The sequence below is a fragment of the Lissotriton helveticus genome, chromosome 11, assembly GCF_964261635.1.
Source record: "Lissotriton helveticus chromosome 11, aLisHel1.1, whole genome shotgun sequence".
NCBI lineage: Eukaryota > Metazoa > Chordata > Amphibia > Caudata > Salamandridae > Lissotriton > Lissotriton helveticus.
The window spans coordinates 709,649,406-709,676,738 of record NC_136072.1 but is presented as its reverse complement, the minus strand read 5'-3'; the positions used below and the strand labels follow the sequence as shown (position 1 = coordinate 709,676,738).

Here is a 27,333-nt window from a genome sequence, read left to right as displayed (position 1 = left end):
TGAAATTGTCTTAATGTTTACATTTAGTTTGAATTTTTGCTGTTTAACTCTGTTACTTGATGAGGATTGCGTAACGAGAAGTGAACATTTCCTTATCAAACCAAATGGTGTTCATGCAAAATCGCACGAGGCTGCAAGCAGAACTCGGACCTGTGCAGGGAAACCTCATTGATTTCGAGTCCAACGCCTTAACCACTCTCCCATCGCAGCTCCATGACTATGATGTCACTGTTTTCGTATATGAGCCATGCGCTGCTCACGTCAGACCGAGACCTAAAAAATAACGTAACGGAAGGACAGGGCAGGTACCAGCAGTGCCCTGTTGCCCTCACTTATTTCGCATGCTTTGATACAATTAATAAAAATAGCAACACGCATCACTCAAAGTGAGTGACAGGGCACAGATGAGCGGTAATCAATCACTGCACATTCCTACCCTCTTTTCCCTATATTACGACGCTGGGAATGGGCACTTAAGAGTACTCAGAAAGAGTCCAAATGCCTAAACAAGACACGCTACATAAAAAAATTACTCTTTTTGTGACTTGTCAAGATCAGGCAGGACAGGTCCAGACTACGAACCCTTCGAAACCATCTGCTCTCTTAAACACTTCCTGAGTGTTGAAATTGTCTTAATGTTTACATTTAGTTTGAATTTTTGCCGTTTAACTCTGTGACTTGATGAGGATTGACTAACGAGAAGTGAAAATTTCCTTAACAAACCAAATGGTGTTCATGCAAAATCGTACGTTGCTGCAAGCAGGATTCGAACCTGCGCAGGGAAACCCCATTGGATTTTGATTCCAACGCCTTAACCACTCAGCCATCACAGCTCCATGAGAATGATGTCACTGTTGTCGTATATGAGCCATGCGCTGCTCACTTCATACCGAGACCTAAAAAATAAAGTAACCGAAGGAAGGGGCAGGTACCAGCAGTGCTCTGTTGCCCTCACTTATTTCGCTTGCTTTCATACAATTAATAAAAATAGCAACACGTATCACCAAAGTGAGTTACAGGGCACAGATGAGCAGTAATCAATCACTGCGCATTTCATCCCTCTTTTCCCTATATTACTTTGCTGGGACTGGGCCATTAAGTGTACTCAGAAAGAGTCCAAAAGCCTAAACAAGACACGCTTCATAAAAAAGAATTACTCTTTTCGTGACTTGTCTATATCAGGCAGGACAGCTCCAGACTACGAACCCTTCCGAGCCACCTGCTCTCTAAAACACTTCCTGGGTGTGAAATTGTCTCAATGTTTACATCTAGTTTGAGTTTTTGCCATTTAACTCCGTGACTTGATGAGCATTGCATAACGAGAAGTGAACATTTACTTAACTAAACCAAATGGTTTTCATGCAAAATCTCATGACGCTGCAAGCAGGATTCGAACCTAGGCGGGGAAACCCCATTGGATTTCAAGTCCAACGCCTTAACCACTCGGCCATCGCAACTGCATGAGTATGATGTCACTGTTGTCGTATACGAGCCATGCGCTGCTCACATCAGGCCGAGACCTAAAAATTAAAGTAACAGAACGACGGGGCACGTACCAGCAGTGCCCTGTCTCCCTCACTTATTTTGCATGCTCTGATACAATTAATAAAAATAGCAACACGCATCACTCGAAGTGAGTGACAGGGCACACATGAGCAGTAATCAATCACTGCACATTTCAACCCTCTTTTCCCTATCTTACGGCGCTGTGAATGGGCCCTTAAGAGTACTCAGAAAGAGTCCAAAAGCCTAAACAATACACGCTACATAAAAAAATTACTCTTTTTGGGACTCTTCAAGATCAGGCAGGACAGGTCCAGACTACGAACCCTTCTGAACCACCTGCTCTCTAAAACACTTCCTGAGTGTTGAAATTGTCTTAATGTTTACATTTAGTTTGAATTTTTGCTGTTTAACTCTGTTACTTGATGAGGATTGCGTAACGAGAAGTGAACATTTCCTATCAAACCAAATGGTGTTCATGCAAAATCGCACGAGGCTGCAAGCAGGATTCGGACCTGTGCAGGGAAACCCCATTGATTTCGAGGCCAACGCCTTAACCACTCGCCCATCGCAGCTCCATGACTATGATGTCACTGTTGTCGTATATGAGCCATGCGCTGCTCACGTCAGACCGAGACCTAAAAAATAATGTATCGGAAGGACGGGGCAGGTACCAGCAGTGCCCTGTTGCCCTCACTTATTTCGCATGCTTTGATACAATTAATAAAAATAGCAACAGCGGTCTGACGTGAGCAGCGCATGGATCATATACGACAACAGTGACATCATACTCATGGAGCTGCGATGGCCGAGTGGTTAAGGCGTAGGACTCGAAATTCAATGGGGTTTTCCTGCGCAGGTTCGAATCCTGCTTGCAGAATCGGGCGATTTTGCATGAACATCATTTGGTTTGTTAAGGAAATGTTCACTTCTCGTTACGCAATCCTCATCAAGTCACAGAGTTAAACAGCAAAAACTCAAACTAAATGTAAACATTAAGACAATTTCAACACTCGGGAAGTGTTTTAGAGAGCAGGTGGTTCGAAGGGTTCGTAGTCTGGACCTGTAGCCGTGCCCTGTTGCCCTCACTTATTTCACATGCTTTCATACAATTAATAAAAATAGCAAGACGTATCACTCAAAGTGAGTGACAGGGCACAGATGAGCAGTAATCAATCACTGCGCATTTCTACCCTCTTTTCCCTATATTACGGCGCTGGGACCGGGCCCTTAAGTGTACTCATAAAGAGTCCAAAAGCCTAAACAAGACACTCTACATAAAAAAAAATTCTCTTTTCATGGCTCGTCAAGATCAGGCAGGACAGGTCCAGACTACGAACCCTTCCAAACCACCTGCTCTCTAAAACACTTCCTGGGTGTAGAAATTGTCTCAATGTTTACATCTAGTTTGAGTTTTTGCCGATTAACTCTGTGAGTTGATGAGGATTGCATGACGAGAAGTGAACATTTACTTAACTAAACCAAATGGTGTTCATGCAAAATCTCATGACGCTGCAAGCAGGATTAGAACCAACGCAGGGAAACCCCATTGGAATTCAATTCCAACACCTTAACCACTCAGCCATTGCAGGTGCGTGAATAGGATATGTTGTCACTGTTGTCGTATACGAGCCATGCGCTGCTCACATCAGGCTGAGACCTAAAAATTAAAGTAACGGAAGGACGGGGCACGTACCAGCAGTGCCCTGTGTCCCTCACTTATTTCGCATACTTTCATACAATTAATAAAAATAGCAACACGCATTACTCAAAGTGAGTGACAGGGCACAGATGAGGGGTAATCAATCACTGTGCATTTCTACCCTCTTTTCCCTATATTACGGCGCTGGGAATGGGCCCTTAAGAGTACTCAGAAAGAGTCCCAATGCCTAAACAAGACACGCTACATAAAAAAATTACTCTTTTTGTGACTCGTCAAGATCAGACAGGACAGGTCCAGACAACGAACCCTTCCGAACCACCTGCTCTCTTAAACACTTCCTGAGTGTTGAAATTGTCTTAATGTTTACATTTAGTTAGAATTTTTGCTGTTTAACTCTGTGACTGATGAGGATTGACTAACGAGAAGTGAACATTTCCTTAACAAACCAAATGGTGTTCATGCAAAATCGCACGTCGCTGCAAGCAGGATTCGAACCTGTTCAGAGAAACCCCATTGGCTTTCAAGTCCAACGCCTTAACCACTCAGCCATCGCAACTCCATGAGTATGATGTCACTGTTGTCGTATATGAGCCATGCGCTGCTCACGTCAGACCGAGACCTAAAAAATAAAGTAACGGAAGGATGGGGCAGGTACCAGCAGTGCTCTGTTGCCCTCACTTATTTCGCTTGCTTTCATACAAAAAATAAAAAGAGCAACACGTATCACTCAAAGTGAGTGACAGGGCACATACGAGCAGTAATCAATCACTGCGCATTTCTACCCTCTTTTCCCTATATTACGGCGCTGTGACCGGGCCCTTAAGTGTACTCAGAAAGGGTCCAAAAGCCTAAACAAGACACTCTTCATAAAAAAAATTACTCTTTTTGTGACTTGTCTAGATCAGGCAGAACAGGTCCAGACTACGAACCCTTCCTAGCCACCTGCTCTCTAAAACACTTCCTGAGTGTAGAAATTGTCTCAATGTTTACATCTAGTTTGAGTTTTTGCCGTTTAACTCTGTGACTTGATGAGGATTGCGTAACGAGTAGTGAACATTTCCTTAACTAAACCAAATAGTGTTCATGAAAAATCTCATGACGCTGCAAGCAGGATTCGGACCTGCGCAGGGAAACCCCATTGATTTCGAGTCCAACATCTTAACCACTCGGCCATCGCAGCTCCATGTTGTCGTATACGAGCCATGCACTGCTCACGTCAGACCGAGACCTAAAAAATAAAGCAACGGAAGGGCGGGGCAGGTACCAGCAGTGCCCTGTTGCCCTCACTTATTTCGCATGCTTTCATACAATTAATAAAAATAGCAACACGTATCACTCAAAGTGAGTGACAGGGCACAGATGAGCGGAAATCAATCAATGCACATTTCTACCCTCTTTTCCCTATATTACGGTGGTGGCAACGGGCCCTTAAGTGTACTCAGAAAGAGTCCAAAAGAATAAACAAGACACGCTTCATAAAAAAACATTACTCTTTTCGTGACTTGTCTATATCAGGCAGGACAGCTCCAGACTACGAACCCTTCCGAGCCACCTGCTCTCTAAAACACTTCCTGGGTGTGGAAATTGTCTCAATGTTTACATCTAGTTGGAGTTTTTGCCGTTTAACTCTGTGACTTGATGATGATTGCATAACGAGAAGTGAACATTTACTTAACTAAACCAAATGGTGTTCATGCAAAACCTCATGACGCTGCAAGCAGGATTCGAACCTAAGCAAGGAAACTCCATTGGATTTCAAGTCCAACGCCTTAACCACTTGGCCATCACAGCTGCGTGAGTACGATGTCACTGTTGTCGTATACGAGCCATGCGCTGCTCACATCAGGCCGAGACCTTAAAATTAAAGTAACGGAAGGACGGGGCACGTACCAGCAGTGCCCTGTCTCCCTCACTCATTTTGCATCCTTTCTTACAATTAATAAAAATAGCAACACGCATCACTCAAAGTGAGTGACAGGGCACAGATGAGCAGTAATCAATCACTGCGCATTTCTACCCTCTTTTCCCTATATTACGGCGCTGGGACCGGGCCCTCAAGTGTACTCAGACAGAGTCCAAAAGCCTAAACAAGATACTCTACATAAAAAAAATTACTCTTTTCGTGACTCGTCAAGATCAGGAAGGACAGGTCCAGACTACGAACCCTTCCGAACCACCTGCTCTCTTAAACACGTCCTGAGTGTTGAAATTGTCTTAATGTTTACATTTAGTTTGAATTTTTGCTGTTTAACTCTGTGACTTGATGAGGATTGACTAACGAGAAGTGAAAATTTCCTTAACAAACAAAATGTTGTTCATGCAAAATCGCACGTCGCTACAAGCAGGATTCAAACCTGCGCAGGGAAACCCCATTGAATTTCGAGTCCAACGCCTTAACAACTCGGCCATCGCAGCTCCATGATTATGATGTCACTGTTGTCGTGTATGAGCCATGCGCTGCTCACGTCAGGCCGAAACCTAAAAAATAAAGTAACATAAGGACGGGGCAGGAACCAGCAGTGCCCTGTTGCCCTCACTTATTTCGCTTGCTTTCATACAATTAATAAAAATAGTAACATGTATCACTCAAAGTGAGTGACAGGGCACAGATGAGCAGTAATCAATCACTGCGCATTTCTACCCTCTTTTCCCTATATTACGGCGCTGGGACCGGGCCCTTAAGTGTACTCAGAAAGAGTCCAAAAGCCTAAACAAGACACTCTACATAAAAAAAATTACTCTTTTCGTGACTCGTCAAGATCAGGCAGGACAGGTCCAGACTATGAACCCTTCCGAACCACCTGTTCTATAAAACACTTCCTGAGTGTTGAAATTGTCTTAATGTTTACATTTAGTTTGAGTTTTTGCTGTTTAACTCTGTGACTTGATGAGGATTGCGTAACAAGAAGTGAACATTTCCTTAACAAACCAAATGGTGTTCATGCAAAATCGCACGTCGCTGCAAGCAGGATTCGAACCTGCGCAGGGAAACCCCATTGAATTTCAAGTCCAATGCCTTAACCACTCGGCCATCGCAGATCCATGAGTATGATGTCACTGTTGTCGTATATGAGCCATGCGCTGCTCACGTCAGGCCGAGACCTAAAAAATAAAGTAACATAAGGACGGGGCAGGAACCAGCAGTGCCCTGTTGCCCTCACTTATTTCACATGCTTTCATACAATTAATAAAAATAGCAACACGTATCACTCAAAGTGAGTGACAGGGCACAGATGAGCGGTAATCAATCACTGCGCATTTCTACCCTCTTTTCCCTATATTACGGCGGTGGCAACGGGCCCTTAAGTGTACTCAGAAAGAGTTCAAAAGTCTAAACAAGACACGCTTCATAAAAAACAAAATACTCTTTTCCTGACTTGTCTAGATCAGACAGGAGAGGTCCAGACTATGAACCCTTCCGAGCCACCTGCTCTCTAAAACACTTCCTGAGTGTTGAAATTGTCTTAATGTTAACATTTAGTTTGAGTTTTTGCTGTTTAACTCTATTACTTGATGAGGATTGCGTAACGAGAAGTGAACATTTCCTTATCAAACCAAATGATGTTCATGCAAAATCGCACGAGGCTGCAAGCAGGATTCGGACCTGCGCAGGGAAACCCCATTGATTTCGAGTCCAACGCCTTAACCACTCGGCCATTGCAGCTGCATGTGTATGATGTGACTGTTGTCGTATACGAGACATGCGCTGCTCACGTCAGGCAGAGACCTAAAAATTAAAGTAACAGAAGGACGGGGCATGTACCAGCAGCGCCCTGTCTCCCTCACTTATTTCGCATGCTTTCATACAATTAATAAAAATAGCAACACGCATCACTCAAAGTGAGTGACAGGGCACAGATGAGCAGTAATCAATCACTGCGCATTTCTACCCTCTTTTCCCTATATTACGGCGCTGGGACCGGGCCCTGAAGTGTACTCAGAAAGAGTCCAAATGCCTAAACAAGACACTCTTCATAAAAAAAAATTACTCTTTTCGTGACTTGTCTAGATCAGGCAGGACAGGTCCAGACTACAAACCCTTCCTAGCCACCTGCTCTCTAAAACACTTCCTGAGTGTAGAAATTGTCTCAATGTTTACATCTAGTTTGAGTTTTTGCCGTTTAACTCTGTGACTTGATGAGGATTGCATAACGAGTAGTGAACATTTCCTTAACTAAACCAAATGGTGTTCATGAAAAATCTCATGACGCTGCAAGCAGGATTCGGACCTGCGCAGGGAAACCCCATTGATTTCGAGTCCAACACCTTAACCACTCGGCCATCGCAGCTCCATGTTGTCGTATACGAGCCATGCACTGCTCACGTCAGACCGAGACCTAAAAAATAAAGCAACGGAAGGACGGGGCCAGTACCAGCAGTGCCCTGTTGCCCTCACTTATTTCGCATGCTTTCATACAATTAATAAAAATAGCAACACGTATCACTCAAAGTGAATGACAGGGCACAGATGAGCGGTAATCAATCACTGCACATTTCTACCCTCTTTTCCCTATATTACGGTGGTGGCAACGGGCCCTTAAGTGTACTCAGAAAGAGTCCAAAAGAATAAACAAGACACGCTTCCTAAAAAAAAATTACTCTTTTCGTGACTTTTCTATATCAGACAGGACAGCTCCAGACTACGAACCCTTCCGTGCCACCTGCTCTCTAAAACACTTCCTGGGTGTGGAAATTGTCTCAATGTTTACATCTAGTTTGAGTTTTTGCCGTTTAACTCTGTGACTTGATGATGATTGCATAACGAGAAGTGAACATTTACTTAACTAAACCAAATGGTGTTCATGCAAAATCTCATGACGCTGCAAGCAGGATTCGAACCTAAGCAGGGAAACCCCATTGGATTTCAAGTCCAACGCCTTAACCACTCGGCCATCACAGCTGCGTGAGTATGATGTCACTGTTGTCGTATACGAGCCATGCGCTGCTCACATCAGGCCGAGACCCTAAAATTAAAGTAACGGAAGGACGGGGCACGTACCAGCAGTGCCCTGTCTCCCTCACTCATTTTGCATCCTTTCATACAATTAATAAAAATAGCAACACACATCACTCAAAGTGAGTGACAGGGCACAGATGAGCGGTAATCAATCACTGCGCATTTCTACCCTCTTTTCCCTATATTACGGCACTGGGACCAGGCCCTCAAGTGTACTCAGAAAGAGTCCAAAAGCCTAAACAAGACACTCTACATAAAAAAAATTACTCTTTTCGTGACTCGTCAAGATCAGGCAGGACAGGTCCAGACTACGAACCCTTCCGAACCACCTGTTCTATAAAACACTTCCTGAGTGTTGAAATTGTCTTAATGTTTACATTTAGTTTGAGTTTTTGCTGTTTAACTCTGTGACTTGATGAGGATTGCGTAACGAGAAGTGAACATTTCCTTAACAAACCAAATGGTGTTCATGCAAAATCGGACGACGCTGCAAGCAGGATTCGAACCAGCGCAGGGAAACCCCATTGAATTTCGAGTCCAACGCCTTAACCAATCGGCCATCGCAGCTCCATGTTGTCGTATACGAGCCATGCACTGCTCACGTCAGACCGAGACGTAAAAAATAAAGCAACGGAAGGACGGGGCGAGTACCAGCAGTGCCCTGTTGCCCTCACTTATTTCGCATGCTTTCATACAATTAATAAAAATAGCAAAACGTATCACTCAAAGTGAGTGACAGGGCACAGATGAGCGGTAATCAATCACTGCACATTTCTACCCTCTTTTCCCTATATTACGGTGGTGGCAACGGGCCCTTAAGTGTACTCAGAAAGAGTCCAAAAGCCTAAACAAGACACTCTTCATAAAAAAAATTACTCTTTTCGTGACTTGTCTATATCAGGAAGGACAGCTCCAGACTACGTACCCTTCCGAACCACCTGCTCTCTAAAACACTTCCTGGGTGTAGAAATTGTCTCAATGTTTACATCTAGTTTGAGTTTTTGCTGATTAACTCTGTGACTTGATGAGGATTGCATAACGAGAAGTGAACATTTACTTAACTAAACCAAATGGTGTCATTGCAAAATCTCATAACGCTGCAAGCAGGATTCAAACCTACGTAGGGAAACCCCATTGGATTTCAAGTCCAACGCCTTAACCACTCAGCCATCGCAGCTGCGTGAGTAAGATGTCACTGTTGTCGTATACGAGCCATGTGCTGCTCACATCAGGCCGAGACCTAAAAATTAAAGTAACGGAAGGACGGGGCACGTACCAGCAGTGCCCTGTCTCCCTCAATTATTTCGCATGCTTTCATATAATTAATAAAAATAGCAACACGCATCACTCAAAGTGAGTGACAGGGCACAGATGAGGGGTAGTCAATCACTGCGCATTTGTACCCTCTTTTCCCTATATCACGGCGCTGGGAATGGGCCCTTAAGTGTACTCAGAAAGAGTCCAAAAGCCTAAACAAGACACTCTACATAAAAAAATTACTCTTTTCGTGACTCGTCAAGATCAGGCAGGACAGGTCCGAACTACGAACCCTTCGTACCACCTGCTCTCTAAAACACTTCCTGAGTGTTGAAATTGTCTTAATGTTTACATTTAGTTTGAGTTTTTGCTGTTTAACTCTGTGACTTGATGAGGATTGCGTAACGAGAAGTGAACATTTCCTTAACAAACCAAATGGTGTTCATGCAAAATCGGACGACGCTGCAAGCAGGATTCAAACCTGCGCAGGGAAACCCCATTGGATTTCAAGTCCAACGCCTTAACCACTCAGCCATCGCAGATCCATGAGTATGATGTCACTGTTGTCGTATATGAGCCATGCGCTGCTCACGTCAGGCTGAGACCTAAAAAATAAAGTAACATAAGGACGGGGCAGGAACCAGCAGTGCCCTGTTGCCCTCACTTATTTCACATGCTTTCATACAATTAATAAAAATAGCAACACGTATCACTCAAAGTGAGTGACAGGGCACAGATGAGCGGTAATTATTCACTGTGCATTTCTACCCTCTTTTCCCTCTATTACGGCGGTGGCAATGGGCCCTTAAGTGTACTCAGAAAAAGTCCAAAAGCCTAAACAAGACACGCTTCATACAAAAAAATTACTCTTTTCCTGACTTGTCTAGATCAGGCAGAACAGGTCCAGATACAAACCCTTCCTAGCCACCTGCTCTCTGAAACACTTCCTGGGTGTAGAAATTGTCTCAATGTTTACATCTAGTTTGAGTTTTTGCCGTTTAACTCTGTGACTTGATGAGGATTGCATAACGAGAAGTGAACATTTACTTAACTAAACCAAATGGTGTTCATGCAAAATCGCACGAGGCTGCAAGCAGGATTCGGACCTGCGCAGGGAAACCCCATTGATTTCGAGTCCAACGCCTTAACCACTCGGCCATTGCAGCTCCATGTTGTCGTATACGAGCCATGCACTGCTCACGTCAGACCAAGACCTAAAAAATAGAGCAACGGAAGGACGGGGCAGGTACCAGCAGTGCCCTGTTGCCCTCACTTATTTCGCATGCTTTCATACAAGTAATAAAAATAGCAACACGTATCACTCAAAGTGAGTGACAGGGCACAGATGAGCGGTAATTAATCACTGCACATTCCTACCCTCTTTTCCCTATATTACGGCGCTGGGAATGGGCCCTAAGAGTACTCAGAAAGAGTCCAAATGCCTAAACCAGACACGCTACATAAAAAAATTACTCTTCTTGTTACTCGACAAGATCGGGTAGGACAGGTCCAGACTACGAACCCTACCAAACCACCTTCTCTCTTAAACAATTCCTGAGTGTGGAAATTGTCTTAATGTTTACATTTAGTTTGAGTTTTTGCTGTTTAACTCTGTGACTTGATGAGGATTGCGTAACGAGAAGTGAACATTTCCTTAACAAACCAAATGGTGTTCATCCAAAATCGCCCGATGCTGCAAGCAGGATTCGAACCTGCGCAGCGAAAACCCATTGAATTTCGAGTCCAACGCCTTAACCACTCGGCCATCGCAGCTGCATGAGAATGATGTCACTGTTGTCGTATACGAGCCATGCGCTGCTCACATCAGGCCGAGACCTAAAAATTAAAGTAACGGAAGGACGCGGCACGTACCAGCAGTGCCCTGTCTCCCTCACTTATTTCGCATGCTTTCATACAATTAATAAAAATACTAGCACGCATCACTCAAAGTGAGTGACAGGGCACAGATGAGCAGTAATCAATCACTGCACATTTCTGCCCTCTTTTCCGTATATTACGGCTCTGGAATGGGCCCTTAAGTGTACTCAGAAAGAGTCCAAAAGCCTAAACAAGACACGCTACATAACTCGTCAAGATCAGGCAGGACAGGTCCAGACTACGAACCCTTCCGAGCCACCTGCTCTCTAAAACACTTCCTGAGTGTTGAAATTGTATTAATGTTTACATTTAGTTTGAGTTTTTACTGTTTAACTCTGTTACTTGATGAGGATTGCGTAACGAGAAGTGAACATTTCCTTATCAAACCAAATGGTGTTCATGAAAAATCGCACGAGGCTGCAAGCAGGATTCGGACCTGCGCAGGGAAACCCCATTGATTTCGAGTCCAACGCCTTAACCACTCGGCCATCGCAGCTCCATGTTGTCGTATACGAGCCATGCACTGCTCACGTTAGACCGAGACCTAAAAACTAGAGCAACGGAAGGACGGGGCAGGTACCAGCAGTGCCCTGTTGCCCTCACTTATTTCGCATGCTTTCATACAATTAATAAAAATAGCAACACGTATCACTCAAAGTGAGTGACAGGGCACAGATGAGCGGTAATCAATCACTGCACCTTTCTACCCTCTTTTCCCTTTTTACGGTGGTGGCAACGGGCCCTTAAGTGTACTCAGAAAGAGTCCAAAAGAATAAACAAGACACGCTTCATAAAAAAATTACTCTTTTCGTGACTTGTCTATATCAGGAAGGACAGCTCCAGACTACAAACCCTTTCGAGCCACCTGCTCTCTAAAACACTTCCTGGGTGTGGAAATTGTCTCAACGTTTACATCTAGTTTGAGTTTTTGTGGCTTAACTCTGTGACTTCATGATGATTGCATAACGAGAAGTGAACATTTACTTAACTAAACCGAATGGTGTTCATGCAAAATCTCATGACCCTGCAAGCTGGATTCGAAGCTAAGCGGGAAACCCCATTGGATTTCAAGTCCAACGCCTTAACCACTCGGCCATCACAGCTGCGTGAGTATGATGTCACTGTTGTCGTATACGAGCCATCGGCTGCTCACATCAGGCCGAGACCTAAAAATTAAAGTAACGGAAGGACGGGGCACATACCAGCAGTGCCCTGTCTCCCTCACTTATTTCTCATGCTTTCATACAATTAATAAAAATAGCAACACGCATCACTCAAAGTGAATGACAGGGCACAGATGAGCAGTAATCAATCACTGCACATTTCTGCCCTCTTTTCCCTATATTACGGCTCTGGAATGGGCCCTTAAGTGTACTCAGAAAGAGCCCAAAAGCCTAAACAAGATACGCTACATTAAAAAATTACTCTTTTCGTGACTCGTCAATATCAGGCAGGACAGGTCCAGACTACGAACCCTTCCGAGCCAGCTGCTCTCTAAAACACTTCCTGAGTGTTGAAATTGTCTTAATGTTTACATTTAGTTTGAGTTTTTGTTGTTTAACTCTGTTACTTGATGAGGATTGCGTAACGAGAAGTGAAAATTTCCTTATCAAACCAAATGGTGTTCATGCAAAATCGCACGAGGCTGCAAGCAGGATTCGGCCCTGCGCAGGGAAACCCCATTGATTTCGAGTCCAACGCCTTAACCACTCGGCCATTGCAGCTCCATGTTGTCGTATACGAGCCATGCACTGCTCACGTCAGACCGAGACCTAAAAAATAGAGCAACGGAAGGACGGGGCAGGTACCAGCAGTGCCCTGTTGCCCTCACTTATTTCGCATGCTTTCATACAATTGATAAAAATAGCAACACGTATCACTCAAAGTGAGTGACAGGGCACAGATGAGCGGTAATTAATCACTGCACATTCCTACCCTCTTTTCCCTATATTACGGCGCTGGGAATGGGCCCTAAGAGTACTGAGAAAGAGTCCAAATGCCTAAACCAGACACGCTACATAAAAAATTACTCTTTTTGTTACTCGACAAGATCAGGCAGGACAGGTCCAGACTACGAACCCTTCCAAACCACCTTCTCTCTTAAACAATTCCTGAGTGTGGAAATTGTCTTAATGTTTACATTTAGTTTGAGTTTTTGCTGTTTAACTCTGTTACTTGATGAGGATTGCGTAACGAGATGTGAACATTTCCTTATCAAACCAAATGGTGTTCATGAAAAATCGCACGAGGCTGCAAGCAGGATTCGGACCTGCGCAGGGAAACCCCATTGATTTCGAGTCCAACGCCTTAACCACTCGGCTATCGCAGCTCCATGTTGTCGTATACGAGCCATGCACTGCTCACGTCAGACCGAGACCTAAAAAATAGAGCAACGGAAGGACGGGGCAGGTACAGCAGTGCCCTGTTGCCCTCACTTATTTCGCATGCTTTCATACAATTAATAAAAATAGCAACACGTATCACTCAAAGTGAGTGACAGGGCACAGATGAGCGGTAATCAATCACTGCACCTTTCTACCCTCTTTTCCCTATATTACGGTGGTGGCAATGGGCCCTTAAGTGTACTCAGAAAGAGTCCAAAAGAATAAACAAGACACGCTTCATAAAAAATTTACTCTTTTCGTGACTTGTCTATATCAGGCAGGACAGCTCCAGACTACGAACCCTTCCGAGCCACCTGCTCTCTAAAACACTTCCTGGGTGTGGAAATTGTCTCAATGTTTACATTTAGTTTGAATTTTTGCTGTTTAACTCTGTGACTTGATGAGGATTGCGTAAAGAGAAGTAAACATTTCCTTATCAAACCAAATGGTGTTCATGCAAAATCGCCCGATGCTGCAAGCAGGATTCGAAACTGCGCAGGGAAACCCCATTGAATTTCGAGTCCAACGCCTTAACCACTCGGCCATCGCAGCTCCATGAGTATGATGTCACTGTTGTCGTATATGAGCCATGCGCTGCTCACGTCAGGCCGAGACCTAAAAAATAAAGTAACATAAGGACGGGGCAGGAACCTGCAGTGCCCTGTTGCCCTCACTTATTTCACATGCTTTCATACAATTAATAAAAATAGCAAAACGTATCACTCAAAGTGAGTGACAGGGCACAGATGAGCGGTAATCATTCACTGTGCATTTCTACCCTCTTTTCCCTCTATTACGGCGGTGGCAACGGGCCCTTAAGTGTACTCAGAAAAAGTCCAAAAGCCTAAACAAGACACGCTTCATAAAAAAAATTACTCTTTTCCTGACTTGTCTAGATCAGGCAGGACAGGTCAAGACTACAAACCCTTCCTAGCCACCTGCTCTCTAAAACACTTCCTGGGTGTAGAAATTGTCTCAATGTTTACATCTAGTTTGAGTTTTTGCCGTTTAACTCTGTGACTTGATGAGGATTGCATAACGAGAAGTGAACATTTACTTAACTAAACCAAATGGTGTTCATGCAAAATCTAATGACGCTGCAAGTAGGATTCGAACCTACGTGGGTAAACCCCATTGGATTTCAAGTCCAACGCCTTGACCACTCGGCCATCGCAGCTGCGGGAGTATGATGTCACTGTTGTCGTATACGAGCCATGCGCGGCTCACATCAGGCCGGGACCTAAAAATTAAAGTAACGGAAGGACGCGGCACGTACCAGCAGTGCCCTGTCTCCCTCACTTATTTCGCATGCTTTCATACAATTAATAAAAATACTAGCACGCATCACTCAAAGTGAGTGACAGGGCACAGATGAGCAGTAATCAATCACTGCACATTTCTGCCCTCTTTTCCGTATATTACGGCTCTGGAATGGGCCCTTAAGTGTACTCAGAAAGAGTCCAAAAGCCTAAACAAGACACGCTACATAAAAAAATTACTCTTTTTGTTACTCGACAAGATCGGGCAGGACAGGTCCAGACTACGAACCCTACCAAACCACCTTCTCTCTTAAACAATTCCTGAGTGTGGAAATTGTCTTAATGTTTACATTTAGTTTGAGTTTTTGCTGTTTAACTCTGTGACTTGATGAGGATTGCGTAACGAGAAGTGAACATTTCCTTAACAAACCAAATGGTGTTCATCCAAAATCGCCCGATGCTGCAAGCAGGATTCGAACCTGCGCAGCGAAAACCCATTGAATTTCGAGTCAAACGCCTTAACCACTCGGCCATCGCAGCTGCATGAGAATGATGTCACTGTTGTCGTATACGAGCCATGCGCTGCTCACATCAGGCCGAGACCTAAAAATTAAAGTAACGGAAGGACGCGGCACGTACCAGCAGTGCCCTGTCTCCCTCACTTATTTCGCATGCTTTCATACAATTAATAAAAATACTAGCACGCATCACTCAAAGTGAGTGACAGGGCACAGATGAGCAGTAATCAATCACTGCACATTTCTGCCCTCTTTTCCGTATATTACGGCTCTGGAATGGGCCCTTAAGTGTACTCAGAAAGAGTCCAAAAGCCTAAACAAGACACGCTACATAAAAAAATGACTCTTTTCGTAACTCGTCAAGATCAGGCAGGACAGGTCCAGACTACGAACCCTTCCGAGCCACCTGCTCTCTAAAACACTTCCTGAGTGTTGAAATTGTATTAATGTTTACATTTAGTTTGAGTTTTTACTGTTTAACTCTGTTACTTGATGAGGATTGCGTAACGAGAAGTGAACATTTCCTTATCAAACCAAATGGTGTTCATGAAAAATCGCACGAGGCTGCAAGCAGGATTCGGACCTGCGCAGGGAAACCCCATTGATTTCGAGTCCAACGCCTTAACCACTCGGCCATCGCAGCTCCATGTTGTCGTATACGAGCCATGCACTGCTCACGTTAGACCGAGACCTAAAAACTAGAGCAACGGAAGGACGGGGCAGGTACCAGCAGTGCCCTGTTGCCCTCACTTATTTCGCATGCTTTCATACAATTAATAAAAATAGCAACACGTATCACTCAAAGTGAGTGACAGGGCACAGATGAGCGGTAATCAATCACTGCACCTTTCTACCCTCTTTTCCCTATATTACGGTGGTGGCAACGGGCCCTTAAGTGTACTCAGAAAGAGTCCAAAAGAATAAACAAGACACGCTTCATAAAAAAATTACTCTTTTCGTGACTTGTCTATATCAGGAAGGACAGCTCCAGACTACAAACCCTTTCGAGCCACCTGCTCTCTAAAACACTTCCTGGGTGTGGAAATTGTCTCAATGTTTACATCTAGTTTGAGTTTTTGTGGCTTAACTCTGTGACTTCATGATGATTGCATAACGAGAAGTGAACATTTACTTAACTAAACCGAATGGTGTTCATGCAAAATCTCATGACCCTGCAAGCTGGATTCGAAGCTAAGCGGGAAACCCCATTGGATTTCAAGTCCAACGCCTTAACCACTCGGCCATCACAGCTGCGTGAGTATGATGTCACTGTTGTCGTATACGAGCCATCGGCTGCTCACATCAGGCCGAGACCTAAAAATTAAAGTAACGGAAGGACGGGGCACATACCAGCAGTGCCCTGTCTCCCTCACTTATTTCTCATGCTTTCATACAATTAATAAAAATAGCAACACGCATCACTCAAAGTGAATGACAGGGCACAGATGAGCAGTAATCAATCACTGCACATTTCTGCCCTCTTTTCCCTATATTACGGCTCTGGAATGGGCCCTTAAGTGTACTCAGAAAGAGCCCAAAAGCCTAAACAAGATACGCTACATTAAAAAATTACTCTTTTCGTGACTCGTCAATATCAGGCAGGACAGGTCCAGACTACGAACCCTTCCGAGCCAGCTGCTCTCTAAAACACTTCCTGAGTGTTGAAATTGTCTTAATGTTTACATTTAGTTTGAGTTTTTGTTGTTTAACTCTGTTACTTGATGAGGATTGCGTAACGAGAAGTGAAAATTTCCTTATCAAACCAAATGGTGTTCATGCAAAATCGCACGAGGCTGCAAGCAGGATTCGGCCCTGCGCAGGGAAACCCCATTGATTTCGAGTCCAACGCCTTAACCACTCGGCCATTGCAGCTCCATGTTGTCGTATACGAGCCATGCACTGCTCACGTCAGACCGAGACCTAAAAAATAGAGCAACGGAAGGACGGGGCAGGTACCAGCAGTGCCCTGTTGCCCTCACTTATTTCGCATGCTTTCATACAATTGATAAAAATAGCAACACGTATCACTCAAAGTGAGTGACAGGGCACAGATGAGCGGTAATTAATCACTGCACATTCCTACCCTCTTTTCCCTATATTACGGCGCTGGGAATGGGCCCTAAGAGTACTGAGAAAGAGTCCAAATGCCTAAACCAGACACGCTACATAACAAATTACTCTTTTTGTTACTCGACAAGATCAGGCAGGACAGGTCCAGACTACGAACCCTTCCAAACCACCTTCTCTCTTAAACAATTCCTGAGTGTGGAAATTGTCTTAATGTTTACATTTAGTTTGAGTTTTTGCTGTTTAACTCTGTTACTTGATGAGGATTGCGTAACGAGATGTGAACATTTCCTTATCAAACCAAATGGTGTTCATGAAAAATCGCACGAGGCTGCAAGCAGGATTCGGACCTGCGCAGGGACACCCCATTGATTTCGAGTCCAACGCCTTAACCACTCGGCTATCGCAGCTCCATGTTGTCGTATACGAGCCATGCACTGCTCACGTCAGACCGAGACCTAAAAAATAGAGCAACGGAAGGACGGGGCAGGTACAGCAGTGCCCTGTTGCCCTCACTTATTTCGCATGCTTTCATACAATTAATAAAAATAGCAACACGTATCACTCAAAGTGAGTGACAGGGCACAGATGAGCGGTAATCAATCACTGCACCTTTCTACCCTCTTTTCCCTATATTACGGTGGTGGCAATGGGCCCTTAAGTGTACTCAGAAAGAGTCCAAAAGAATAAACAAGACACGCTTCATAAAAAATTTACTCTTTTCGTGACTTGTCTATATCAGGCAGGACAGCTCCAGACTACGAACCCTTCCGAGCCACCTGCTCTCTAAAACACTTCCTGGGTGTGGAAATTGTCTCAATGTTTACATTTAGTTTGAATTTTTGCTGTTTAACTCTGTGACTTGATGAGGATTGCGTAAAGAGAAGTGAACATTTCCTTATCAAACCAAATGGTGTTCATGCAAAATCGCCCGATGCTGCAAGCAGGATTCGAAACTGCGCAGGGAAACCCCATTGAATTTCGAGTCCAACGCCTTAACCACTCGGCCATCGCAGCTCCATGAGTATGATGTCACTGTTGTCGTATATGAGCCATGCGCTGCTCACGTCAGGCCGAAACCTAAAAAATAAAGTAACATAAGGACGGGGCAGGAACCTGCAGTGCCCTGTTGCCCTCACTTATTTCACATGCTTTCATACAATTAATAAAAATAGCAAAACGTATCACTCAAAGTGAGTGACAGGGCACAGATGAGCGGTAATCATTCACTGTGCATTTCTACCCTCTTTTCCCTCTATTACGGCGGTGGCAACGGGCCCTTAAGTGTACTCAGAAAAAGTCCAAAAGCCTAAACAAGACACGCTTCATAAAAAAAATTACTCTTTTCCTGACTTGTCTAGATCAGGCAGGACAGGTCAAGACTACAAACCCTTCCTAGCCACCTGCTCTCTAAAACACTTCCTGGGTGTAGAAATTGTCTCAATGTTTACATCTAGTTTGAGTTTTTGCCGTTTAACTCTGTGACTTGATGAGGATTGCATTACGAGAAGTGAACATTTACTTAACTAAACCAAATGGTGTTCATGCAAAATCTAATGACGCTGCAAGTAGGATTCGAACCTACGTGGGTAAACCCCATTGGATTTCAAGTCCAACGCCTTAACCACTCGGCCATCGCAGCTGCGGGAGTATGATGTCACTGTTGTCGTATACGAGCCATGCGCGGCTCACATCAGGCCGGGACCTAAAAATTAAAGTAACGGAAGGACGGGGCACCTACCAGCAGTGCCCTGTCTCCCTCACTTATTTTGCATGCTTTCATACAATTAATAAAAATAGCAACACGCATCACTCAAAATGAGTGACAGGGCACAGATGAGCAGTAATCAATCACTGCACATTTCTGCCCTCTTTTCCCTATATTACGGCTCTGGAATGGGCCCTTAAGTGTACTCAGAAAGAGTCCAAAAGCCTAAACAAGATACGCTACATAAAAAAATTACTCTTTTCGTGACTCGTCAAGATCAGGCAGGACAGGTCCAGACTACGAACCCTTCCGAGCCACCTGCTCTCTAAAACTCTTCCTGAGTGTTGAAATTGTCTTAATGTTTACATTTAGTTTGAGTTTTTGCTGTTTAACTCTGTTACTTGATGAGGATTGCGTAACGAGATGTGAACATTTCCTTATCAAACCAAATGGTGTTCATGAAAAATCGCTCGAGGCTGCAAGCAGGATTCGGACCTGCGCAGGGAAACCCCATTGATTTCGAGTCCAACGCCTTAACCACTCGGCTATCGCAGCTCCATGTTGTCGTATACGAGCCATGCACTGCTCACGTCAGACCGAGACCTAAAAAGTTAAGTAACGGAAGGACGGGGCAGGTACCAGCAGTGCCCTGTTGCCCTCACTTATTTCGCATGCTTTCATACAATTAATAAAAATAGCAACACGTATCACTCTAAGTGAGTGACAGGGCACAGATGAGCGGTAATCAATCACTGCACATTTCTACCCTCTTTTCCCTATATTACGGTGGTGGCAACGGGCCCTTAAGTGTACTCAGAAAGAGTCCAAAAGAATAAACAAGACACGCTTCATAAATAAAAATTACTCTTTTCGTGACTTGTCTATATCAGGCAGGACAGCTCCAGACTACGAACCCTTCCGAGCCACCTGCTCTCTAAAACACTTCCTGGGTGTGGAAATTGTCTCAATGTTTACATCTAGTTTGAGTTTTTGTCGTTTAACTCTGTGACTTGATGATGATTGCATAACGAGAAGTGTCATGAAAAACTTTTATTCGGTTACAGTTTTACATAACCATAAAAAGTGCATACACTGGTAAAAGACTACATTTCTAAATACATCTTGATTAGTAAAAGCACAATTCATTATGTACACATGTTTTTTCCTTATGTTTTAAAAGTATTAAAAAAAAGCTAAGAAGAACTACGTTTAACAGATAACATACAATTAGAACTGTAAACTGGGCCTCAAGTTTTTCTAGACCCTATCTTAGGCGCAATTCTAAAATAATCGTTACAGTGTTGACATAAGATTCGAGGACCATGGGCAACACTAATCAATAAAGATGTAATTTTTATCGCAGGAATCTAAACCATACAGACAGTGCGCCGAGTATTTAGACATAGTTTTAAGAAGCCGGCTACACATTTTGCGATATGTACAGAGTCCAAGAACTGTAGTGCCAAGCAAACGGGCCGACATGTTCTTAAGCCCAGTGTGCGCAGTACAGGCAGAATCCAGCGCTTACGTTGAATCGTGTAATATCTGCAAAACAGTATTATGTGGATTGTTGACTGATCCGAAATCCCATCACAGGGGCATTTCATTAAATTATGTGACCAGTCTTGCTGCTTCGGATATGTGACTAGGTGGTGAAATGTATTAAATCTGAACCTAGTCAATAGATATTTATCGTAAGTACTTAAATAAAAGGTTAAGTATGGCTGGATCCCGAAGGAAGTCTGAACTGTTAAAATATGAGCATTGGAGGGTTTACTTGTTTCCTGTGTCAATTGTAATTCCCTGAGATGGGAGAGGCAGAGTTTTTTCAAATCTTTCCTAGTAATGTTCATCAACGCGGGTGGATCCCGAAAGTATACAATATAATCCAGATCGCCTAGGAAGTTCCTTACATACTGGAGCCATGGAATTTTATGCCAATTATTTAGGGCCAGACAGTCTGTTAAAAGTGAGCGGGTTAGGTGGCACTGCGTTTTGGTCCACACACGGTGCCACAAAAGGATTGGCTGGATCCTGATGTTATCGATCAGATAATCGATTCCCAGCTCGATGTGACAGCTGTACGTAGGGGCACTATTGGGTACGGCCAGCAGATATTTTATAAACCCGTTCTCAACTGTTTGAAGGGCTTCAACTGGTGCGTACCCCCAGACCCCTGCTCCGTAGGTCGCTATGCTATGGCATTTGGCGTGGTAAATTTTTAGTAGTTCAGCTGCAGCAGGCTTACCCAATTTCCTTGAAAAGGAAACTAGGGCTGAAGTTGCTCTCTGGAAGAGCAATTTTTTACTAACTAAACCTTGCTTCCAGCTTAGTTTGTCATCCACTAGGATTCCTAGATATGGATAGACACTGGTTCGTTCCAATCTAACATTATCTATAACTATTGGTTTGGTTTTCTTCACCCTTGGCCCAATATGCATTACAAAAGTTTTGTTTTTGTTTACTTTTAAACCCAAGGAGGACATAAATTTGCAGTACTTGTTTAGTTGTAATTGGAGTTGGTTGGGTGTTCTTGCTAATATGACAGAGTCATCTGCATATAATAATGCAGGGATGGGGCGGCGCTTAAAAGTTGGAAGGTCCTGGCTCCCTTCAAGCATGGCCACCTCTAGGCCGTTTGTGTACAGATTAAATAGAAAGGGAGCCAGGACGCAGCCCTGTCTGACCCCTCTGTAAACATCGAAAGATGGTGATAATTCTCCATTCACTCCATATCTGATGCGGGCGGAGGCGTCAGAATAAAGTTCGTGGAGAAAATTAATAAGGGGGGGTCGACCCCTAGCTTGCCAAGAATAGCCCACAGCTTTGAGTGGATGACACAATCAAAAGCTGCGCTAAGGTCGACGTACACTAGGTATAGGTTAGCCCCTTTAGCTCTTACATATTTCCCAATCAAAAGAACTAAGTTTAAAGCCTGCTCCACAGTGCCAAGGCCCTCCTGAAATCCATATTGCAGGTCGGTCATGATGTTGTTCATAGTTGCCCAATCCTGATTAACCGACCTGCAACTTTACCTAACGAATCCAGGAGGGAGATCGTCCTGTAGCAGGTTGGGTTATTGTGCTCACCCTTCTTAAAGATAGGAAGGAGAATTGAGGTGGACCAAGAATGTATTAGGCCTACGTGTGTAACAGCAGTCATAACCTGAGTGATGAGGGGTGTCCAAAGGTCTGGACAGTATGCAAAGATGTCCAGAGGTACCCCATCCGGGCCTGGTGCCTTGCCCGTCTTAGAGGAAGATAGAGCAGTCATAACCTCCTCATGGCTAAACTCCAGGTCTATTGGATAGATCTGTTTTGTACTACCATTTCCATCCTCCCTACCTTCAGTGGTGGTTTGTGTAGATGAACCACTGAATATTTTGGAGAAGTGTGCTACCCACTCTTCGGCCGATACCACCACATCAAGATGGCGGGCAGTGGCGGTATCAACCAAAAAGGGTGATTTAACCGTGCGCCAAAACAGGGAGCCGTCTTTTGTTAGACAACTCTCATGAAGTTGGGCCCACAGTTTTTTCTTAATGTCTTTCCTGCAATTGTATAGAGCTAAGTCATAATCCTTTCTGAGTGTTTTAATTTCCTCGCAGTCTCTTACGGGTTTGTGTAGGGCTGATTTTAAATTATTCAGGGCTTTACGACAATCTAAATTAAACCAGCCATTAGTTTTTGGTTTCTTGGGCATTTGGTTGCTAGTCAGCTCTTCCCGTATTATTCTAACAATTTCCAAAAAACTGTCGATAATCAACTTTGGAGAAGAGTAAAGGGCCAAACAGGTATTCAACCAAGGTAAGGCTCTGCTTACAACTTTTCTCGAAATTTCAGCTGGATCGATTTTTGCCCATTTTACTGAGAACCCATTTATTGTGTCCATAGTTAATGAATGTTGACTCAATAGACTCGGGTTAACAGGTTGTAAGAGAACATTTGGAAATATTAATGAAACACTATTAGGAAAATGGTCACTACTGGAATCAGAACCTGTGGTAAAATTAATCATTTGGCCCTTTATGCTTTGAGAACAGAGTATGTAGTCGATTACACTTGACAAACCCCTCCCGTGAAATGTTGGCTTAAAGTCGACAGACGGTTCGACTAACTCGTTTGCGTACTCCATTTCTTGAGAAAATAAACAGTCATTCAGACAGTTGCCTTCCTTTGTGTGGTGGTAATGTGTTAGCGGAGAGCCATTAACATCCGTTAAGCCACAATTACCGTTCTTATAGTTAGTACATAATGACATGTTAAAATCCCCTCCCCATAGCAAATAGCATGTCTTGGTGATAAGTTTGGTCCGCTGTTCGTTCAAAAGAGATGTTATTTCAGTTAGAGTGTTTACACAGTCTGCCTGGGAGAGGTTATTATAGAAGTTAACAAAAAAAATCGTCACACATTTTTGGAATGTAACCCTTAAAATTTGATAGTTAACATTGCACTTCACGGTGTTTACTTCCATCGATGGTAGAGTATTTGCTATGTAAAGTGCAAGACCACCCTTGGATCTGCCTGAGGTACTGGGACTGGCAGGAACATAATAAGTTTTAAAGCCTAGTAAGTGAACAGGCATAGTGGACCATGTCTCCTGTAAGCATAATATCTGATGAGGTTTAACTGTGTCTAACCATGTTGGAAGATTGGTTTTCGTACGAAGACCAGCTACATTCCAGTATAGAACAGAGAAAGCTAAATAGGGATGTGGCATGTCATTCGTTTTTGGAAGGGCTATACTGTCCACCTGTGAGTGCATAACTGCCAACAGTAAGCCTTGTGATGGATCCTCTAACTTACCGGGAGTAGCTTGAATGTGGATAGTCTCCTCAAGGGGCAATTGATTAAGTAAGCTAGAGTTCTCTACCACCCCCATATCTGCTGGTTGCTTGGTTTCAGTAGTAACACTAGTATCAGTAGTAACAGGCCCAAAATGGTCGATATTGCTACATGTTAACCCAAACTTTGGCGTTGTTTCCAGGAGAATATTCCTAATAATTGACGCTATATTTGTTGAAACTATGGAAACGGCCCAACCGGATGTCCGGCCAGGGTAAGAGGGGTGTAAACGGCCCTGTCTGTTTTGTGGAGTGCTCGGTGGTGGTCAATCGACCAATTCTAGGCAGTCAAACCTGTTGGTAACTGGTACGCCTCTCCAATCTACATTGAATGGCCTGCCTCTATCTCTGTTACCTGCCCAATCTACCCACTCCCTTATCCTGGCCCATTTCCCTGCAGAGGACCAGTCCCCACCTTGACCTCCATAGTCTGACCAATCTACCCACTCCCTTCTCCTGTCCCAGTTCCCTACTTGGGTCCAGTCCCCACCTTGACCTCCATTGTAGCAATTTGTTGGGGGGTAGAAAAAAGCGAGTCTTTTAGTGTCGATTCCATCGTTCTTTACAGTTGGGGCCCATGAACAAATGTGGTCAACAGTGCGGGGATCGTCAAAGTTGACTATAACACAATCCCCCGATATATTTTTCAGCTCCTTGCCTATCCAGGGGACCCTGCGAACCGTTGAGATTCGACTCACACAATGCGGGGGCAGTGGTCTGTTCATATTGAACCAGTGCTGTACTTTGTTTTTAAGGGACCAACTGGGTTCCATCGTATTAAGACTCAACTCTGGAACCCCCGTCATTATCACTACAAAAGGGCTACATTCCGGGGGTAAATGAACTGTAAGCCCCGTTTGCCCCCTATTCCTATCGTTAGCAAGTTGTACCCCTGCTGGTTTGGTTTGGGCTACCTTCTGCGAGTCTTGTATAACAGAATTTTTTTGGACCGTGGGCGCCTTTTTCCCATCTGCTGAGGCGGGTTTCGTTTTTAGATTGGTGGCCTGGGCGGTGGCTTTGACTGTTGGAATGCCTACCGGACGAATATTCTTACTTGAATCTTGTGCCCCTGTTGTGGCCTTCCCTACCCCCTTAGGAACATTTGCACGCACATTTGGAGCAATTACGGGTGCCTGCATATCAGTCAGTTTCTTCTCTAGGTTCGAAAGGGACGTAGCTATGGGGTGTATGTAGGATTTTATAAGTTCATCTAATCTGATTAGGAGTTGATTGTTTAACCCACAGATCTTACACCCACCCTCCGGGCTGCCAGTGTCAATGGAGTTTTCTACATTTAAGGAGGGAGTTACAATATCTATGTTGTTAGTCTGTAACACTTCCTGCCTTAAAGAATCTTGGACCTGGGCCTGTGTGCAGGGTAAATCGTTTAGTGTGGTATGAGCTTTCCCTTTTACTTTTGTTTTTCCTGGCCTCTTTTTCTGGTATAGCACCCTCCCTTTTCCCCCTGGATGTATCCATAGCAGGACTAACCCGCCTCGAGGTAACAAAAAGTTCAGGGGTTTTGTCCAGCGGCTGGCTAAGTTGTGAATCCGTTAAGGCCAAAGAGGCTGACAAGTCAACCGTATTTGGAACAGTATAGATGTCAACACGTGTTTCAACTACGGGATTATTTGCCCCTGGATTGTTGGGTGTCCTTGCTACTGCTAATAATCCCAATGAGGAGCGCTTAGCTGCTGCCAGATCTAGTGAGACCCTGCGTTCCAACAGAAGTATGCCTTGGTCTATGGCATCGTTGGCTCTGTTGATAAGCTGGTCTATTGGGCCAATCACCTGTGCTGCACCCTGTGCAGCTTTGCTCCTCAAACCTCTCGTCGACATAGTAAGAGACAATAGGTAACACTAACGATGATAGTTTACAATGTGCGAGGGTTTTAGCAAGACGTGATAGTGATCCAGCGGGCTATAGGAAATATGTCATAAGCTACGCTACCCAACTCCACAATATACACTATCAATCACTAATTAATCCTAAAGCCCATAAATCTAACATGACATATTTTGACCAACTGGATCATGTGACCTAATTAACCTATTCATGAATTATATAGATTTATATACAACCGCGGTAAAATATTTCATCACACTTTACAAACCTTACTAATTAATCAAGCCACTGTGGCGATAAATCTAGCTAATGGTAACCTAAACACATGAAATACCAAGACCAGCTTGTTTTCCAAAGTAAGATTTTTATTAGCTACTCATTTGGAAAATGTATTAGAAATTTTTATTAAAGCATTTTTATTTGAATCATTGCAAATGGTTATGACAGTTTTATTATGAATCAAAATATTTTTGCAAATGGAAATTATTAGTTTGGCATTTTGAAAACCTAAGTCCCTAATTAATGCTAACTATAATAAAGAATTAAAGAATAAAGTCTTTGAAGACCCTTACGTGCTCCAAGGAAAGTCCAACAGCACAACGTCCTCATCGAAAGGTCCGCAAGGAGAAGCATAACTCTTCCACGGGGCAAGAGCTTTTATACCTTTCTACGCTAAACTAATCTAAGAAAATGTATTTTTCTCTGCTGAAATCGGAGTCCCATTGGTCCAAAAGTGACAGGTGACGTGTCATCACATTTTAGAATCACAGTTCCATCACGTTCTTAGAGACCATTGTCTCTAGTTTTCGAACAACGCAGCTTCCTCCAGTTCGCAACATTTGATACAAGGAAAGTTTTTGGCTTCCTCAGATACGTAGTTGTTTCAGGCCTTTTTGCCGGTTCCTGGCCTTGGCCTCGCTCAACCAAGACACTGTCAGCTCAGCACGACAAATTTGCTTCAGGACAAGAGGAAATCGCTGCCAACATGGACTCACTCTGGCTCCAAGCAGATTTTTGCAAGCACGAAAATTCACGATGCCCAAAAACCTTTTTCATCAACTATCATATAAACAAACACAAAAGAATAATTAATGCGAGTAATATAGTTTGTTCTGTTGCCACCCTCCATAACTAATGTTTAACCCATTAGTCTAAATTACCTAGCTATAATGCACAAATAAAGCAGCATTATATATCTACCATTCTTCATTTAATCCAGCAGGGTTCTTTATGCACCTATAGAGAATAGAGTGACACCACATAAACAGGGAAGCAAAATAAGCGCATGCCATTTATTCTAAAACAGCTGCAGTTAATTTTTGACATGACAATAGACACGATTAATCTTATTATTTTTCACGAACAAGGAAATGAAATATAATGCACGATTATGAGCACACATGTTAATACCCCATATGTATTCACGTGTATGTAACTTAAAACTAGGTTG

At 43.7% G+C, this 27,333-nt stretch overlaps 25 non-coding genes across 25 annotated transcripts; 1 reads left to right on the top strand and 24 right to left on the bottom strand.

The window, feature by feature from the left end:
• Nucleotides 1-751: 751 nt before the first annotated feature.
• Nucleotides 752-833, bottom strand: TRNAL-CAA (transfer RNA leucine (anticodon CAA)). Its single transcript has one exon. It is a non-coding gene; the product is annotated as a tRNA-Leu (tRNA).
• A 542-nt stretch (nt 834-1,375) lies between these two features.
• TRNAS-UGA (transfer RNA serine (anticodon UGA)) lies at nt 1,376-1,457 on the bottom strand. Its single transcript has one exon. It is a non-coding gene; the product is annotated as a tRNA-Ser (tRNA).
• An 844-nt stretch (nt 1,458-2,301) lies between these two features.
• On the top strand, nt 2,302-2,383 carry TRNAS-CGA (transfer RNA serine (anticodon CGA)). The gene has a single exon. It is a non-coding gene; the product is annotated as a tRNA-Ser (tRNA).
• A 1,257-nt stretch (nt 2,384-3,640) lies between these two features.
• Nucleotides 3,641-3,722, bottom strand: TRNAS-UGA (transfer RNA serine (anticodon UGA)). The gene has a single exon. It is a non-coding gene; the product is annotated as a tRNA-Ser (tRNA).
• Nucleotides 3,723-4,875: 1,153 nt separating this feature from the next.
• Nucleotides 4,876-4,957, bottom strand: TRNAS-UGA (transfer RNA serine (anticodon UGA)). Its single transcript has one exon. It is a non-coding gene; the product is annotated as a tRNA-Ser (tRNA).
• A 542-nt stretch (nt 4,958-5,499) lies between these two features.
• On the bottom strand, nt 5,500-5,581 carry TRNAS-CGA (transfer RNA serine (anticodon CGA)). The gene has a single exon. It is a non-coding gene; the product is annotated as a tRNA-Ser (tRNA).
• Nucleotides 5,582-6,123: 542 nt separating this feature from the next.
• On the bottom strand, nt 6,124-6,205 carry TRNAS-UGA (transfer RNA serine (anticodon UGA)). The gene has a single exon. It is a non-coding gene; the product is annotated as a tRNA-Ser (tRNA).
• A 544-nt stretch (nt 6,206-6,749) lies between these two features.
• TRNAS-CGA (transfer RNA serine (anticodon CGA)) lies at nt 6,750-6,830 on the bottom strand. Its single transcript has one exon. It is a non-coding gene; the product is annotated as a tRNA-Ser (tRNA).
• A 544-nt stretch (nt 6,831-7,374) lies between these two features.
• TRNAS-CGA (transfer RNA serine (anticodon CGA)) lies at nt 7,375-7,455 on the bottom strand. The gene has a single exon. It is a non-coding gene; the product is annotated as a tRNA-Ser (tRNA).
• Nucleotides 7,456-7,984: 529 nt separating this feature from the next.
• TRNAS-UGA (transfer RNA serine (anticodon UGA)) lies at nt 7,985-8,066 on the bottom strand. Its single transcript has one exon. It is a non-coding gene; the product is annotated as a tRNA-Ser (tRNA).
• Nucleotides 8,067-8,608: 542 nt separating this feature from the next.
• Nucleotides 8,609-8,690, bottom strand: TRNAS-CGA (transfer RNA serine (anticodon CGA)). Its single transcript has one exon. It is a non-coding gene; the product is annotated as a tRNA-Ser (tRNA).
• A 528-nt stretch (nt 8,691-9,218) lies between these two features.
• Nucleotides 9,219-9,300, bottom strand: TRNAS-UGA (transfer RNA serine (anticodon UGA)). The gene has a single exon. It is a non-coding gene; the product is annotated as a tRNA-Ser (tRNA).
• Nucleotides 9,301-9,840: 540 nt separating this feature from the next.
• TRNAS-UGA (transfer RNA serine (anticodon UGA)) lies at nt 9,841-9,922 on the bottom strand. The gene has a single exon. It is a non-coding gene; the product is annotated as a tRNA-Ser (tRNA).
• A 543-nt stretch (nt 9,923-10,465) lies between these two features.
• TRNAS-CGA (transfer RNA serine (anticodon CGA)) lies at nt 10,466-10,546 on the bottom strand. Its single transcript has one exon. It is a non-coding gene; the product is annotated as a tRNA-Ser (tRNA).
• Nucleotides 10,547-11,071: 525 nt separating this feature from the next.
• On the bottom strand, nt 11,072-11,153 carry TRNAS-CGA (transfer RNA serine (anticodon CGA)). The gene has a single exon. It is a non-coding gene; the product is annotated as a tRNA-Ser (tRNA).
• Nucleotides 11,154-11,673: 520 nt separating this feature from the next.
• Nucleotides 11,674-11,754, bottom strand: TRNAS-CGA (transfer RNA serine (anticodon CGA)). Its single transcript has one exon. It is a non-coding gene; the product is annotated as a tRNA-Ser (tRNA).
• Nucleotides 11,755-13,506: 1,752 nt separating this feature from the next.
• Nucleotides 13,507-13,587, bottom strand: TRNAS-CGA (transfer RNA serine (anticodon CGA)). Its single transcript has one exon. It is a non-coding gene; the product is annotated as a tRNA-Ser (tRNA).
• Nucleotides 13,588-14,112: 525 nt separating this feature from the next.
• Nucleotides 14,113-14,194, bottom strand: TRNAS-CGA (transfer RNA serine (anticodon CGA)). The gene has a single exon. It is a non-coding gene; the product is annotated as a tRNA-Ser (tRNA).
• Nucleotides 14,195-14,737: 543 nt separating this feature from the next.
• On the bottom strand, nt 14,738-14,819 carry TRNAS-UGA (transfer RNA serine (anticodon UGA)). Its single transcript has one exon. It is a non-coding gene; the product is annotated as a tRNA-Ser (tRNA).
• Nucleotides 14,820-15,359: 540 nt separating this feature from the next.
• Nucleotides 15,360-15,441, bottom strand: TRNAS-CGA (transfer RNA serine (anticodon CGA)). Its single transcript has one exon. It is a non-coding gene; the product is annotated as a tRNA-Ser (tRNA).
• A 540-nt stretch (nt 15,442-15,981) lies between these two features.
• TRNAS-CGA (transfer RNA serine (anticodon CGA)) lies at nt 15,982-16,062 on the bottom strand. The gene has a single exon. It is a non-coding gene; the product is annotated as a tRNA-Ser (tRNA).
• Nucleotides 16,063-17,815: 1,753 nt separating this feature from the next.
• On the bottom strand, nt 17,816-17,896 carry TRNAS-CGA (transfer RNA serine (anticodon CGA)). The gene has a single exon. It is a non-coding gene; the product is annotated as a tRNA-Ser (tRNA).
• A 525-nt stretch (nt 17,897-18,421) lies between these two features.
• TRNAS-CGA (transfer RNA serine (anticodon CGA)) lies at nt 18,422-18,503 on the bottom strand. Its single transcript has one exon. It is a non-coding gene; the product is annotated as a tRNA-Ser (tRNA).
• Nucleotides 18,504-19,046: 543 nt separating this feature from the next.
• TRNAS-UGA (transfer RNA serine (anticodon UGA)) lies at nt 19,047-19,128 on the bottom strand. The gene has a single exon. It is a non-coding gene; the product is annotated as a tRNA-Ser (tRNA).
• Nucleotides 19,129-19,668: 540 nt separating this feature from the next.
• On the bottom strand, nt 19,669-19,749 carry TRNAS-CGA (transfer RNA serine (anticodon CGA)). Its single transcript has one exon. It is a non-coding gene; the product is annotated as a tRNA-Ser (tRNA).
• Nucleotides 19,750-27,333: the final 7,584 nt, after the last annotated feature.